The sequence below is a fragment of the Cryptomeria japonica genome, chromosome 2 (genome assembly GCF_030272615.1).
Source record: "Cryptomeria japonica chromosome 2, Sugi_1.0, whole genome shotgun sequence".
In the NCBI taxonomy this organism is placed as follows: domain Eukaryota; kingdom Viridiplantae; phylum Streptophyta; class Pinopsida; order Cupressales; family Cupressaceae; genus Cryptomeria; species Cryptomeria japonica.
In genome coordinates, this window is record NC_081406.1 from 467240412 (window position 1) to 467254544 (window position 14133).

The following is a 14133-nucleotide window of genomic DNA, read 5'->3' on the forward strand; positions in this document are numbered from 1 at the left end:
TAACCAAGCATGAGAAGATGCTATTTCATTAGTTCATGATCCTTCAAATGTAATCTGAATGTTTTTGTAAGATAGCTAGTCTTCCTCAGAGTTGTAGCCCTTCTCAGGTTACGTGGTTTGAGAAATGAGCTCTAGGCAGTGTGCCTAAATGCATGTGCATTCCCCATTGTAATATTTTATTTACTCCTAATAGGGTACTATCTCATTGTGGGTAATTTTCCACATAAAAAATCTTGGTATTATGTGTGTTATTGATATGGTGTTGATTTGTACTTTAACTGTTAATTATCAGATCTCAATTTGTGATTAAGTTGAGTAAAGTTTTTGTGCAAACTAATTCACCCCCCCCCTCTAAGTTTGTTTCCTTTTTTCCAACACCACAAGGTCAGGTGGAATTGAAAAAATCACCATTGGGGACTGGTGGACATATTCACAAGCACCTTGAAGAGCTTATTCACCTTTATGGTTACTTGTTCTTCCTCTTTCTACATTGTTGGTTTTTTAAGTAAATGTAATTTGATTTGATCATTGTAATAATTGGAAAACTATGTATTAAGAACACTCCATATGGAGGATGATGTAATGTAAACATATTGATATGATTTGAGTAGGCTTTAGTGGACAAATGTTGGAGCTAGCTACAACACATCATTATGTATGATTCTCTTTTTAGTTTTGATTGGTTTAAAGAGTCTAATATATTAATAGTGATGAATAATTACATAATCATTGAGGGAGAAAAATTGAGTCTAAAAATCTCCCCAAATAGTCCATAAAAAACAATCTAATGTACCTAGGACAAAAGCACCCCCATCCATCATGAATTTTTCCATTATATCACCCCATGATATCTAGCCTAAACAGTTACAAAACATATACATTCGGACTTGTAGTGAGCTACTTTTAGAAGACAAAATGAAACATGGTGTATATACTATAATTAAAAAACTTAATTTACTATCACAATTTCCTTACCTTTTGTGCATGGAGACACCCTTGAGCATCAATTTATATGAACCTACATCCTAATGATTCTTAGGAGGGAAACCAATCCATAATGTTCTACTCGACTTCTTCATAGAGCCCATCAACCTGGCCTGTTTGTGCCATGAGAAGGAAGCAACATAAGCAGGATCTGAGAACTTATCTAAGGACCCCTTTTCTCTAGCTCTCACTATATTCTCCTTGCCTCCATTTCCTTCAAATAATCCTTCACACCCATCATGCCAACTTGTATTGAGGCCCTTAAGACCTCCTTATTATTGTTTGCACTTGAAATAAGGAAGGGGCGAAGGGGGGCATGAATTCACTCAACTGTAACCACATACCACCTAGGAAGACAAACCCCTTCCCTTCAAATGAAATGGCCATGAGAATATAAAAATCCCCACACCACTACTCTGTGAGGTAGCTATCCACCAACCATTTCACTATATCCTTTGCCTTCAATTCAAAACTCCAAGCAAAAAACATTGAGGTCATAAATGCATTGCATATATATTAGAAAGAGATCTTAAGGTACTCATCACTAATTAAAAGTAGGGTGGTTAACCAACTCAAACACCACTTTTCCTAAATCCTAACACTTCAAATAAAGTGATTTTCTTCATAATTTGACACTAGGCCTTGTAGGACAACAAACAGGGTTTTTCTAGCATAATTTCCCAACTAGGTCACAAATCAAAATTATGATCACCATTTAGGATACCCTTTTTATAATTTTACAACATATATTTAAATAGATAGGGGTTACTTTGGCGTGAAGGGATCCAAAAATTGGACCTTATAAAACATATCTCAAAACCAAGGTATGTTACTTTGTACAAAATTCTTTAAAACTTGATTGTTCTACTTCTTGAATAGACTTAATTAGACAAATATTCATGCAAAGAAAAGAACAATCACCTATAACTTTCAAAAATAAAATAATTAGGAAAATTGTGTTGGCTTGATGATGATAATAGAGTTGTAATAGGTTGATTGATGAATTTATTTGTGTTGTCATTGATGGCAACCATGTTTTCTTAGTTATCTAAGTCTGTTAGACCAACCAGTATAGCTTAACCGATAGTGGAATCTTTCAAACAACAAAACTGCTAAGTTGTCATTAAACTAGTAAACAAGAATAAAGTAATGATCAAGCAACCAGTATGGAAGATTGGAGAATAGTTAGATGTTGCAGTTTGGAACATATGTTTATGACACTGGCATGGAGTCTTTGATTGGAACCACATCAGTAGATTGAGAGTATTGAACAAGTTATGATCGGAAGAACAGTCACAGGCTGTAAGAACAGAGAAATGGTAAAGAAGAGTTACTTTGATAAGTTACTGGTAGAGTTTATATTATAATTTTTATTTATGTTTTGTTGGACGATATAAGTAAAGTGTAATGAGCGAAAAAATGAATAAGGTGACTAGATTCAATGAACCTATGGAATTGTTCCAAGGTTCTTAGCCGACTTAATAGAGTCTTTATAAGGAGATGAAAGTTGTAAGATTTCATGGATCAAGAGTGAGAATTTGATCATGTGGTGGAAGAAGGAGTTAGGTCTTGATGTTTATTCGATGATAGAAGTTAAGCAGAAGTGGATCTAATCAGGTATAGAGATGCTAATAATAGATCAATCAAACTTGTTGTTCCTTAATAGTTGCAGCAAGAAAATCCTCTCACAAGGTCACTCCTAACATGGTGTGGTAGGATCCTAACATGTCCGAAGGTTAAAATCCTCTAACAAGATGACACATTAGCTTATTTTTTGTAAATCCTCTAGCAAGGTAGCTCCTGATAGGGTTGGGTCCTAATAGGCCTTATTGTAATAGCTCTTAACCAAGATAAAGTACTCTTAACTAGGTGTCACCCCTAACAGGGTGTTGTATGACCTTAACTGGTCAGATCTCTATTCTATAGATAGTTGATCCTTGAGGGTACTAATTCCCACCATGGTTTTTCCCATTTGGGTTTCCACGTGAAAAATCATTGTGTTAGGGTTTGCATGCTTTGTTGGATATTTTACCATGTGGTTATATTTCTTACATGGATATTGATTTTTTTAGATTGGTGAAACTTGTTATCAAATTTATTAAAGTTTTTCTTGCACTGATTCACCGCCCCCTCTTAGTGCCTTATAAGTTTATCAATTGGTATCAGAGCCTAATTCCCTTAAGGCTTAACTGCTTGGGAAGGATCTTTAAGGATAACATGGGTGAAGGTTCAATGAGTTATAGAGAGATTTCAAATAGACTTGTAGAATATGAAGAAGCCTATAATGAACTAAAGGTCAAGTACAAAGATTCATTAGCTAAGAGAAAAGAGTTGGCTGAGCAATTGTTGGAACTCAATGAAAATAGTTCATCTGAGGAAGCAAACATTGATGCCTTAGATAATGAGTTGGAAAAGATGAATGATAAAAATTCAAATGTGAGGAGAGAGTTGGAAGCCCTTACCATAAGGATGAGCCAAGAGTTGGAAGCCAGGAGAACAGATGAAGACAAAATAAGAGATCAGGAGCATAAGATTGTTAAGATGAACTGAGAGATTAGTAACCTGCATGCACAGCTTCATGAGGAAAAAGAAGAAAAAGAGGAGACACAAGTTGATTTAGACATGGCTATGTGTCTTAAAGAAAGTCTTACAAAGAAGAATGAGGAGCTTACCAAGGACTTGGCTATGCTAATGAGTTACTAGCTAAATTCAACAAGAGCACTATTATGATTGATGAGAAGATTCATACACAAAAGAATAATGGAGATACACATGGCTTCAGATACAACACCTTTTAACAAAGAGAGTCATCTAGTACCAAGGACAACATGCATGAAGCCAAATCAACACCAAAGACCAAGAATATCACCGATAAGAGAACCTACAAACAAGTATGTTTTAACTGTCATAAAGTAGGTCAGACTGCTAATATTTGTAGAAGTAGATCCAGTACTTTTGATGGATATAGACCTAATGCATGTCAAGGTTATAAGCCTATTACTTTTGATGGATATTGCTTTAGTTGCAACAAGTATGGGCATAGAGATGTTGAGTGCAGGTCAAGAGTGATCAATCAGAGATCTTACATGAATCTGAGGTCTAATGGTGAATGACAAAGATATTATAGATCAAAGAAACCCTTCTTAATTGGCAGAGACCTTATGTGAACCGGTCTAGTCCTTATGAAATGGAGAATGGATGGAATGTGATGTGTTCAATCTATCACAACTATAGTCATGTTGCTATGAACTGCCAAAGAAGAATTGGTAGACGCAATGCTAGACCCTGGAGAGCATTTGGAATGGAATGTTTCCATTGTCACAAACCAGGACACCTTGCAAAGTTTTGTAAAGATAGAATGAACCAACTGGTTAATCTATTTATTGACCAGAAAGGAAAGAAGAAGGTAGATGTGGAAGAAACCATAAGAGAGATGAATAAGATACAAGGGAAGAAAAGTGAGGAAAAACCATCAAAGGACTACAATTATTCACCTAGTGTGGAGAATCCCTCATTGGTAAACTAAGCTATGTATGTAGCTTATAGGGAACGGATTATCAGATCCATTTCCAAACCCCCAAAATGGTGTGCGGTAAGTAAAATCTGCATACTTTGATGCATTATGTTGTTATGAAGTGATTTTCTGATCAAACTGATATATTTTAATGTGTCATGTGAACTGGTAACAAGTTTTAGGGTTGAATGGTGATTAGGGTAAGTTCAATTGGTATTGCATTAAATTCAGTTGAATAAAAAGCTATTTTATAGTTTCATTTCTCACCTTGTATTTTCATGAGCATATTTGGAGAGCAACAAAAACACAAAAGAGAGTTTGATTGTTTCTTTGGTGAAATTGTTAGCGGATTGAGAAGATTTATGGAGAAGGGAATTAAAGGAAAGTGCATTCTTTGCTTCAACCTTTTCTTTCAAGAAATTATACCTTATAGAAATGTGTTTCTATTTAGAAGGAAATACCAGATTCTTTGACATATCAATAGAAGTAGTATTATCATAGTGAATAACAATAGGCTCATCACAACTTACCCTTATATCTTTCAACATTTGTTTCATCCATAAAATCTCAGTACAATTGGTTGTAGCAGCTACATATTTCACTTCAGTAGTACATAATGAAGTGCATGATTGTTTCTTACTAAGCCATGAAACCAAATTTTTTTCAAGAAAGAATGCACCACCAGGAGCTCTCTTCTAGTCATCCACATTTCATGCCCAATCAGAGTTTGTATAGGCACATAGTCTGAAATCATCATTCTTTGGATACCATAACCCAAAGTTTTTTGTACCTACCAAATATCTGAATATCCTCTTCACAACAATATCATGGGTTCTTTTAGGATCTGACTGAAATCTGGAAACAATACAAACACCATTCAATATATAAGGTCTAGTCTAAGCTAAGTACATGTCATGCCCAAACTCTTGGGCACAAACGGAATAATTTTTTTTTTTAAATACTTAACTAAGCACGACTAACTTAATTAAAATAGTGCAAAACTAGTTTAGTCTTAACTATGTTTTGAGTGAATCAACACAACTAAATTAATTTGGCGATAATTATCTAAGTTATAAGCGAGCTAATATTTCTCCAAAAGAGTTATCACTAATCTTCCATTAATAAATAATTAAACTCTCTTAGCAATTAATCTCAAACTTAATATATGATCTTTAAATTAATTGATCAATAGTCTCTTATAGTTCTTAAATTACAGTGGGTCTAAAATTAATTTACCCTAACTCTTTGATTAATAATTTTATTAAATAAAATTTCCATTAATTAAAAGGTGTCTAATAATTTTCAGAATAAAGGGGCCAACTTGACATACATGGGTCATTTTAATCCCCTAAGATTTATCCTCCCAAGAGTTTAAGTTTAAAATTCCTTATTAAAAATACTTCTTCACTCCTATAACATTAGAAGGTGGTTATAAATGATTTGCAATTGAACATTTGGTTTCAAATATATATATATATATATATATATATATATACATATATATATATGTAGATACTATATATCTAAAACATATATATATATATATATATATATATATATATATATATGTATTTAAAAGTATGATTCAAGGGTTGAAGTGATGACCCTCTTTCCCTTTTTTTTTTTTTTTTTTATTATTTTACCTTATTAAAAAGACATTATAAAAGTCCCCATGATAACCCTACTTTTTAAACCACCCATCCCACACATATTTCTTTAAAAAATACCCAAGTGTATTTGCCCTAACCCGAAATTAGGGTTAGGGCATGTGTGTGATATAATTTTTTTTTTTTTTATGTGTGTGCTATGTGTGTGTAAATCTTTACTTCTTTTTTTGTGTGTGTGTGTGTGCAGGTGTGGGAGCGGCGGCCCGAGCTCTAACCCTTGGCAGAGCCAAAGAGAGAAATGGCGGAGGGATCCGAGCCGGGGGTTTCCGCGGAAGTGGGAGGAGGCGGTGCGGAAGTGTGCCGCGGGCTGCGGATAGTGCCACCCACAGCTACGGTGAACCGTGGGCTGTGGACAGCACCACCGACGGCTGTGGGCTCCTGCAGTCTCTGGACGTCGCCGCCCATAGTTGCAGGCTCCAGCAGTCTATGGACGTCGCCGCCCATAGCTGCGGCTCCCGCAGCCCTATGGACATCGCCGCCCACAGCTGTGGGCTCCCGCAGACTGTGGACGTCGCCACCCACGGCTGCGGCCGTCTCTTCCCTTCTTGCAATTTTTTTTTAAGGTTTTTTTATTTTTTAAATTCCTCTTTTTTAAAAAAAAAAATGCTCAACACTTATATATATATATGTGTGTGTGTGTGTGAAGACTGCATATTTCAAAAAAAAACTATAAAGGTAGGTAAATATATAGTTTTTTTTTGAAATATGCAGTCTTCACATATAAATGAATTATATATATATATATATATATATATATATATATATATATATTGTAAAGCGGAAAAATTGAACCCTAGTCGTTCTCCCCTCCCCAAGAGAAGGGAGAGTCACTAGGGTTGATGGTTTTCACTTAGGAAGGACTTTACATTCGAAAGAGGGGTTGAAACCCACAAGATCCAATCCCACACAATGCAAGATTGGATTCTATATGAGTTTCAAGGGTCGTGATAGCAAGGATACCCTCTTTTGTAAAGAATGTAGATAGAAAGATTGAACTAGGAATGCATGTAAAGTGGGAAATATTCGCTTATAAACAGAGATAGGAATATGATATGAAGCTACGGACCTAGAATTAGCAGTAAAATGTCAGGACGGCACTGTCCTGCAAATTTGAGCGAAAGTTGACGGGATGATGGCGCCCGGTGTGCACACGGTCCTCCGAAAAATCCGCGAAACGAAGGGGGATCTATTCATCTCTGCACAAGGATTCCAGATTTTCAATTATAGCCGCGTACCTGCAACCTACACACAGAAAAGAGAGAATGGTTGGGGGGTTAGGGATGAGGGGTTTGCCTTTAGGTCAAACCCTGGTTTTGGAATTAACCAAGAAATGAGAAATTGTTGTAAATGTAAATGATTGTAATGTAAAACAAGTACTAGTACCTTGTTGTAAGGATGTTTGTATCCTTATATGCGAAGGTATAGATGTTGTTGTATGTTGTATGTTGTATGTTGTAGTATGTGATCTCCTCTTCAATGGTTGAATCCTTGTCTTGAATGCAACACCTAGCCTTGAATGGAGACTTAGAATGCTCAATTGCTTGAAGGAATGCTTGAATGCTTGAATGCTTGAATGTTTGAATAGAGTTTCCATGTCTTGTACACATATGTCCTTCCTCCTCAAAATGGGAGAGGAAATGTAGTTTATATACTTGTCAATTAGGGTTAAAAGACCTATTTTCCTGACCTTAGGCTGACCAGGAAATGTTATTTTCCAAATTGCAAACAAAAAGGCCTGAAGTCCCATAGGAGACCGGGCCCAAAATAGGGCCAGGGACTAGGGTGCTGGGCGCCATGCTCCTAGGGGACTAGGGCACTAGTTGCCCTAGTCCTGAAGGACCAGGGCACTGGGCGCTTTGGTCCCACCTCCCGGGACAGCAGGGTGCAAGGAGGGATCAAGCAGGGTGCTGGAAAAATGCAGTTTTTGGTGTAATGAACAAGTTTTGGGGTCTCCATTCAGGTTCCGTGTTGTATCACCATCGTGAAGACCCAAATGTAGTCAAAATTGCAAGTGTCACAATTTTAGGACGCTACATTTAGTCCCCACTTTAGCAGGAGTATAAGCGTACGCTCATACTTCCGGTAAAGTACAAGGAAACAACATTGAAAAAAACTTTCACCACGTCAAGGAGGCAAGATACACCAAGCCCCTAGTGGACTAAGGATCTTACGACTTCGATTGACAAAGTAAAAGGGAAGATCACGAGGGAGAACCATGACTGTCAGTAGTAAGGTTCCCTCACTATGAGTCATGCAAGAAAGATATCAAAAAATTTCAAGGCAAAGCTAAATTTGTCAAGAAATTTTCAAGTATCTTGAAAAGATATGGACGGGATGTATGCCCCCCTACGTTAAAGCGATCGCACACGCCTCACTGGGGGTGATTTCTTTAAGGTAGTGATACATATAAGAAATGAGAAAGGAGCACGTTATCACAAGGATTTAGCCCCCAAGTGTGAGATAAGCCCAAGGATAATAGACACAAAACACAAAGCACAAGGTGACTTTGCTTTCCTTGGGGTCAGTATGCTGTATGATAATTCATGTATATCATATGTATGTATGCATAATTGTTCTTCATTCCCCAATCAAGGAAGGTCACCTAGAAGAAGGGAACACATGTGTCTTTTGAGTCAACATGAGAGAGACCAAAAGAGATCTCAATGTTTTGCATCGTCCTCAAGTAGACAACACTAAGGACAACAAATAGAAGAATGAGAATAACATATAGAAGAAGTAACAAAAGAAATAGAGGAGGAGACAATCTGCTATGCTAATGAAACTAGTCTAGCACATCATCTACCCCTTGATCTTGCTGATCAATGTTTCGGGAAGGTAGGGAACACGCTAGAGGAGGAACATCCAACACAGTAGATGGAGCTATCACAAGATCCAAACAAGGGCTATGTTCATATCCCAAGCCACGGTGTTCTTGTCTAGGAGCTAGGATAAGTGCTTTAGAAAATTCATTAGATAAATGGTTATCAATATCAACAAGTTCATATTCACTATCAGAATGAATAGGAGAAGTAGCATTTTCATCATGAATAACATTTTCATCTATATCATCATCAAGATTTATAAAAATAGGATCTTTAACTCACACAAGATCAAGACCATCATGCATCTTATGTTTAGGAGATTTCAGCTCAATCGTCGGCTGAGGAGAAAATGGAATAATACTGGCTAAAGGTGTTTTTGGGGATTGAAAAGTTTGAAAGGCAGCTGCCTGAGCTCTAAGATGATGCTTTCGTCGGCGTTCACGTGCAGAATGATTTCGTCTAGTCTTAGTAGGAAGTTGCAAAGATTGAGGAGGAGGAATATTCTCGTCCTTACCACTTGGGTGTTTAGGTTGTGGTCTCTTAGGTTGACTAATAGGAGAAGAGGAAGGTCTCTTCTCTCTATAAAAGGAAGGAGGAGGAACTGCTCCATATAAGGGAGGAATATTCGGTTTAGGAAGGAGACCAAGTCCATCATGACGAGGAGGTATAGGTCTACTCTTAGGAGGTTTATTAGATATAGGCATAGTCACATCCATAGGAATGGGTTGGGAATCTTCTTGAGGAAAGACATTGGTTTTATCTTTCAAAGGAAGAACTTCCTTCTCAAGAATGATAGGAATGTCAAGTTTGGGTGTTCTAGGTTCACTTAGAGATATGATCATATCTATTTTCCACTTTTGATAAGATTTGAAAAGATGATCACTTTGCGGAGGAAGAGATTGGAATTGTTTAGGCCAAAAATAATCAATAGGAACACTAGGAATTCTTTCAGCAGGTTTAAAGAGACTATGATTGACAGTAACAACTTCACCATTATGGGGAAATTTCAAACACTTGTGAATAGGAGAAGCAATAGCTTTCATGGAAGATAGCCAAGGATAGCCTAGCTTCACACGAAATTGTTTGGATGATGGAATAATAGCAAAGTCTACATCAAGGGATTTGTTATGGACCTCAATAGGTAATGTAATAGAACCAATTGCAGGAGAAGAAAATGCATCAAATAGTTTCACAACCACATTTGTTTTGTCATAGATCACTTGATTCAATTGTAAAGTAAAAAGAAATTCTTCAGTAATTATATTAACCATACAAGAAAGATCAATAAGCACTCGACGGCAAGGTGTATTCTTGACTTTTGCAACTATATATAAAGGACCGTCAGGTGCCCTGATAGTTTCACTGGAATCAAAGGTGATGGAAAGTTCTTTAGGGATTTTCTGCTGCTCCACAAAGTTAATCACATTCGGAGTCATAGACACAAGATCATCAAGTGAGACAGAGGAATCAGTAGTATCAATCGCATTAGAGGTATGAGAAGGAAATGGATCAGTGAAAATCTTAAGATTTTGGTTAGGAGGAGCTACAGATGTATTGCCTTTATCATTCACTCTAGAAACAGAGATAGTATTATTATCAATCAAATCTTGAATTTTACCCTTTAAAGAAAAACATTTTTCAGTATCATGTCTTTTTGTAAATTAGAAATAAAAATTCTTTGAATATCATTGTCAGGCACTGGAAAAGAAATTTGAGCATACAAATGCTTATATCTACCAATGAAATCAGTCACTTTTTCTTTAACACCTTGTTTACAATGCATTAAATCAATCAAAGTAACTTTAGGACTTATATTGTTTTGAAATTGTTGAATGAAAGCATTTGCAAGTTGTTCAAAAGAAGTAATAGAATAGGAAGGCAATGAGCAATACCATTGTAGGGCTTTATCTCTTAATGTTCTAGTAAACAATTTTGCAAGCAACCTTTGGTCATAAGCAAAATCAGTACATATTGTTTGAAAGGTCTTAACATGTGTTAGAGGATCACCCTTACCATTATAAAGCTCCAAATGCGGAATTTCAACATGTTTAGGGGGAATAGCTCGAACAATGTCAAGAGAAAGTGGGCTCGCAACATCAAATGTGGGCACACTAAACTTAGATTGATTCATAGAGGCAATTTGTTGCTGTAAAGAAGAGACAGTTTGTGCAAGATTGTTAATGGTCGCTTCAGTCGAAGAGTTCATATTAGACGTGTTAGATTGTGATGGAGGTGTTATGTTATTGAAAGAAGGTAGAGAGTAAGGTGGTGGGACACTATGATAGTTAGTCATAGGAGATGACTGGAAGGGAGGAACACTACAAGGAGGAATGGAATGATTAAATGAATTGCCCCCTTGCATCATGTTCATTTGTGGTGATATAATAGGAACATTTATTGAAGGAATGAATGAAGAGGTTGGATTGAATGAAGGAAGAGGATTGATTGAAGAAGAGGGATTTCCCCCATGACTCGTGATCATAGGAGGAATGTCTTGTGTTGAAGTAGTCATTATGTTTGATGTAAAAGTAGGTATACTAGCAATAGGAGTTGTCAAAGGAATAGAATGATTGACTTGAGTAGGAGGTTGTGTATAACCTAAGGTTTTGGCACAACTCTTCATAGGCATCACATTCGAATCCACAATGTGTGCAATACCACGCAAAATATCAATTCCATTCTTATCACTTTGAACCATACATTTTAGACCCTCAATTAATGAAAGAGCTTCACTATCAGGGTATTCTTGAGACATCCATTGTCGAAAATCATCAAATTGGTTATCCAATTTTGAAAGTTGTTCTACAGAAACCTCATGGAGAGCTTCTTCATCATTAAGAGGATTAGAGGCATTACCCATGTCCTCGTTAAAAAAGCCATTCAAATTAGGTTCCATCTCCTCGGTAATTACACCTTGGAAAGACTTAATTCTAAGGCTTTGTCTAACAGGAATAGTGTAAGTAGGGCTTATTGTTGTAAAACTCATGCACTAAAGAGAGAGAGAAGATTTTGAATTTTAGAGGTAGAAAATTTCAATAAAATCAGCCAATCTCCTAGATTTAAGCTGTTAAATGCAATCAGGACAATCTCCCAAAATTTCAGAAAAAATGTCCGGGACCGTGGCGAACGGAGTGCACACGGTCCTCGCAACTTTTTTCGAAATTTTCAGGGATGAAAGTTATGATGATTTTAAAGCTAATCTGAAAAAAATCGAGTGATTTTACGATTTGTAGATAGGCCAAATTAAAGTTGCAATCTCAAAATTGAACCCTACCAAGATTGTTGAAAAATGTAAAATTTGAATTTTGAAAAAGAGAGGGAAACTAAAATTTTGAATTTTATGAATTTAGAGGGAATGCTGAAAGCAAAGCAAGTTTTGAAATTTAAAAGTTGACTCGATTTCATGCAAAATTTGAATTTGAAAGTGGAAATCAAGGTTGTTGCAATTAAACACTTAATTTCAAAAGTCACAAACTGCAAAAATTTGAATAAAGCACTGAAATTTTGAATGAATGCCAACACACTTTTCAGATTTAGGACTGTAAGAAACACAATTTTGATATGAATTTCAATTTCAACAATTTTTGAATGATTAGAAGCGTTAATCCAAGCAATCACTAGACCAACTTTGACTTTAATTTTGAAAGTGTTAAAATTGATAAAATCAGCCAAAATTCTAAAGCAGAAAAATCGAACCCTTGTCGTTCTCCCATCCCCAAGAGAAGGGAGAGTCACTAGGGTTGATGGTTTTCACTTAGGAAGGACTTTACATTCGAAAGAGGGGTTGAAACCCACAAGATCCAATCCCACACAATACAAGATTGGATTCTATATGAGTTTCAAGGGTCGTGATAGCAAGGATACCCTCTTTTGTAAAGAATGTAGATAGAAAGATTGAACTAGGAATACATGTAAAGTGGGAAATATTCGCTTATAAACAGAGATAGGAATATGATATGAAGCTGCGGACCTCGAATTAGCAGTAAAATGTCAGGACGGCACTGTCCTGCAAATTTGAGCGAAAGTTGACGGGATGATAGCGCCCGACGTGCACACGGTCCTCCGAAAAATCCGCGAAATGAAGGGGGATCTGTTCGTCTCTGCACAAGGATTCCAGATCTTCAATTATAGCCGCGTACCTGCAACCTACACACAGAAAAGAGAGAATGATTGGGGGGTTAGGGATGAGGGGTTTGCCTTTAGGTCAAACCCCGGTTTTGGAATTAACCAAGAAATGAGAAATTATTGTAAATGTAAATGATTGTAATGTAAAACAAGTACTAGTACCTTGTTGTAAGGATGTTTGTATCCTTATATGCGAAGGTATAGATGTTGTTGTATGTTGTATGTTGTATGTTGTAGTATGTGATCTCCTCTTCAATGGTTGAATCCTTGTCTTCAATGCAACACCTAGCCTTGAATGGAGACTTAGAATGCTCAATTGCTTGAAGGAATGCTTGAATGCTTGAATGCTTGAATGCTTGAATGCTTGAATAGAGTTTCCACGTCTTGTACACATATGTCCTTCCTCCTCAAAATGGGAGAGGAAATGTAGTTTATATACTTGTCAATTAGGGTTAAAAGACCGATTTTCCCGACCTTAGGCCGACCAAGAAATGTTATTTTCCAAATTGCAAACAAAAAGGCCCGAAGTCCCATAGGAGACCGGGCCCAAAATAGGGCCAGGGACTAGGGCGCTGGGCGCCACGGTCCTAGGGGACCAGGGCGCTGGGCGCCCTAGTCCTGAAGGACCAGGGCACTGGGCGCTCTGGTCCCACCTCCCAGGACAGCAGGGTGCAAGGAGGGATCAAGCAGGGTGCTGGAAAAATGCAGTTTTTGGTGTAATGAACAAGTTTTGGGGTCTCCATTCAGGTTCCGTGTTGCATCACCATCGTGAAGACCCAAATGCAGTCAAAATTGCAAGTGTCACAATTTTAGGACGCTACATATATATTTTAAATGACTTATTTAAACAAGTTTATTAGTTTCCTCCTTTCCTTTTTTTTTTCTTTTGCATTATTAAATTTGTAAATACATTACTTTTTTTTTTTTTTAAATAAATAGATTTTCAAAATGAAGCATTTAAATAAATAGAAGGTATATATTCATTATATATATATATATATATCTATATATATATCTATAT

At 36.6% G+C, this 14133-nt stretch overlaps 1 pseudogene; it reads left to right on the forward strand.

The window, feature by feature from the left end:
* The first annotated feature begins 6403 nt into the window (after positions 1–6403).
* The window catches only part of LOC131056641 (ATPase family AAA domain-containing protein At1g05910-like), a 68685-nt pseudogene continuing 60955 nt past the window's right edge, over positions 6404–14133 (forward strand).